Source organism: Procambarus clarkii, chromosome 43 (genome assembly GCF_040958095.1).
Source record: "Procambarus clarkii isolate CNS0578487 chromosome 43, FALCON_Pclarkii_2.0, whole genome shotgun sequence".
NCBI lineage: Eukaryota > Metazoa > Arthropoda > Malacostraca > Decapoda > Cambaridae > Procambarus > Procambarus clarkii.
In genome coordinates, this window is record NC_091192.1 from 17,744,524 (window position 1) to 17,747,952 (window position 3,429).

Sequence of the window (3,429 nt, forward strand, 5' to 3'; positions counted from 1 at the left end):
CATAGTATCACCGTTTTCCCCGACCTCATAATATCTCCCTTCTCCCCTACCTCATAGTATCTCCCTTCTCCCCTACCTCATAGTATCACCCTTCTCCCCTACCTCATAGTATCACCCTTCTCCCCCTACCTCATAGTATCACGCTTTTCCCCTACCTCATAGTATCTGTCTTCACCCCTACCTCATAGTATCACCCTTCTCCCCTACCTCATGGTATCACCCTTCTCCCCCTACCTCATAGTATCTCTTTTCTCCCCTACCTCATAGTATCTCCCTTCTCCCTTACCTCATAGTATCACCCTTTTCCCCTACCTCATAATATCTCCCTTCTCCCCTACCTCATAGTATCACCCTTCTCTCTTACCTCATAGTATCACCCTTTTCCCCTACCTCATAGTATCACCCTTCTCCCTTACCTCATAGTATCACCCTTTTCCCCTACCTCATAGTATCACCCTTCTCCCCTACCTCATAGTATCTCCCTTCTCCCCTACCTCATAGTATCACCCTTTTCCCCTACCTCATAGTATCACCCTTCTCCCCTACCTCATAGTATCTCCCTTCTCCCCTACCTCATAGTATCACCCTTTTCCCCTACCTCATAGTATCTCCCTTCTCCCCTACCTCATAGTATCACCCTTCTCCCCTACCTCATAGTATCACCCTTCTCCCCTACCTCATAGTATCACCTTCTCCCCTACCTCATAGTATCACCCTTCTCCCTTACCTCATAGTATCACCCTTCTCCCCTACCTCATAGTATCACCCTTTTCCCCTACCTCATAGTATCACCCTTCTCCCTTACCTCATAGTATCACCGTTTTCCCCTACCTCATAATATCTCCCTTCTCCCCTACCTCATAGTATCTCCCTTCTCCCCTACCTCATAGTATCACCCTTCTCCCCTACCTCATAGTATCACCCTTCTCCCCCTACCTCATAGTATCACGCTTTTCCCCTACCTCATAGTATCTGTCTTCACCCCTACCTCATAGTATCACCCTTCTCCCCTACCTCATGGTATCACCCTTCTCCCCCTACCTCATAGTATCTCTTTTCTCCCCTACCTCATAGTATCTCCCTTCTCCCCTACCTCATAGTATCACCCTTTTCCCCTACCTCATAATATCTCCCTTCTCCCCTACCTCATAGTATCTCCCTTCTCCCCTACCTCATAGTATCACCCTTCTCCCCTACCTCATAGTATCACCCTTCTCCCCCTACCTCATAGTATCACCTCCCCTACCTCTTAGTATAATGAGGTGGGTGAGGGTGTGAGGGGCTAAAGTCATAACCACCTCACAGTATCAACTTTCCCGGCAAGATATTATTATACACCCGCCTGACGTCATTTCCCGCCTGACGTCACTTCCCGCCTGACGTCACTTCCCGCCTGACGTCACTTCCCGCCTGACGTCACTTCCCGCCTGACGTCCCTTCCCGCTTGACGTCACTTCCCGCCTGACGTCACTTCCCGCCTGACGTCACTTCCCGCCTGACGCCACTTCCCGCTTGACGTCACTTCCCGCCCTATTCTAATAATTCACACTAAAAACTGAAAGACGAATTACATGGTTGACATTAAAAGGATAATTTAGCCACATCAGAAAATTTCCTTCTTTTTGAAGCATAAACTTTCCGCTGTGAAGGATCTTATGAGTTAAAATATCATCCCGCCCAACACCTTCTCATAGCACGTCGCATTTCTGACGTATACGCCGCCTAACGTCAAAAACTGTCGTCGAAGAAAATGGACAAAATGTCCCGTTTTCTGTTCGTGGGTCATCTGGTAGGTTAGGAGGGGGACAGTTTAGTACGGCAGTTTCTTGACGTTGGGAACCTTTGTGTATATTACAGTGACATTGTGATGAGATCTTCAGCCCGCCTCACTACTCACTCTGATGTTGCCTCACTACTCACTCTGCTGTTGCCTCACTACTCACTCTGATGTTGCCTCACTACTCACTCTGATGTTGCCTCACTACTCACTCTGCTGTTGCCTCACTACTCACTCTGATGTTGCCTCACTACTCACTCTGATGTTGCCTCACTACTCACTCTGCTGCTGCCTCACTACTCACTCTGATGTTGCCTCACTACTCACTCTGATGTTGCCTCACTACTCACTCTGCTGTTGCCTCACTACTCACTCTGATGTTGCCTCACTACTCACTCTGATGTTGCCTCACTACTCACTCTGCTGTTGCCTCACTACTCACTCTGATGTTGCCTCACTACTCACTCTGATGTTGCCTCACTACTCACTCTGATGTTGCCTCACTACTCACTCTGCTGTTGCCTCACTACTCACTCTGATGTTGCCTCACTACTCACTCTGATGTTGCCTCACTACTCACTCTGATGTTGCCTCACTACTCACTCTGCTGTTGCCTCACTACTCACTCTGATGTTGCCTCACTACTCACTCTGATGTTGCCTCACTACTCACTCTGCTTCTGCCTCACTACTCACTCTGATGTTGCCTCACTACTCACTCTGCTGCTGCCTCACTACTCACTCTGCTGCTGCCTCACTACTCACTCTGATGTTGCCTCTCTACTCATTCTGATGTTGCCTCACTACTCACTCTGCTGCTGCCTCACTACTCACTCTGATGTTCCCTCACTACTCACTCTGATGTTGCCTCACTACTCACTCTGCTGCTGCCTCACTACTCACTCTGATGTTCCCTCACTACTCACTCTGATGTTGCCTCACTACTCACTCTGCTGTTCCCTCACTACTCACTCTGATGTTGCCTCACTACTCACTCTGCTGCTGCTTCACTACTCACTCTGCTGCTGCCTCACTACTCACTCTGCTGCTGCCTCACTACTCACTCTGCTGCTGCTTCACTACTCACTCTGCTGCTGCTTCACTACTCACTCTGCTGCTGCCTCACTACTCACTCTGCTGCTGCCTCACTACTCACTCTGATGTTGTCTCACTACTCACTTTGCTGCTGCCTCACTACTCACTCTGCTTCTGCCTCACTACTCACTTTGCTGCTGCCTCACTACTCACTCTGCTTCTGCCTCACTACTCACTCTGCTGCTGCTTCACTACTCACTCTGCTGCTGCCTCACTACTCACTCTGCTGCTGCTTCACTACTCACTCTGCTGCTGCCTCACTACTTACTCTGCTGCTCCCTCACTACTCACTCTGCTGCTGCTTCACTACTCACTCTGATGTTCCCTCACTACTCACTCTGCTGTTGCCTCACTACTCACTCTGCTGCTGCTTCACTACTCACTCTGCTGCTGCTTCACTACTCACTCTGCTGCTGCCTCACTACTCACTCTGCTTCTGCCTCACTACTCACTCTGATGTTCCCTCACTACTCACTCTGATGTTGCCTCACTACTCACTCTGCTGCTGCCTCACTACTCACTCTGATGTTCCCTCACTACTCACTCTGATGTTGCCTC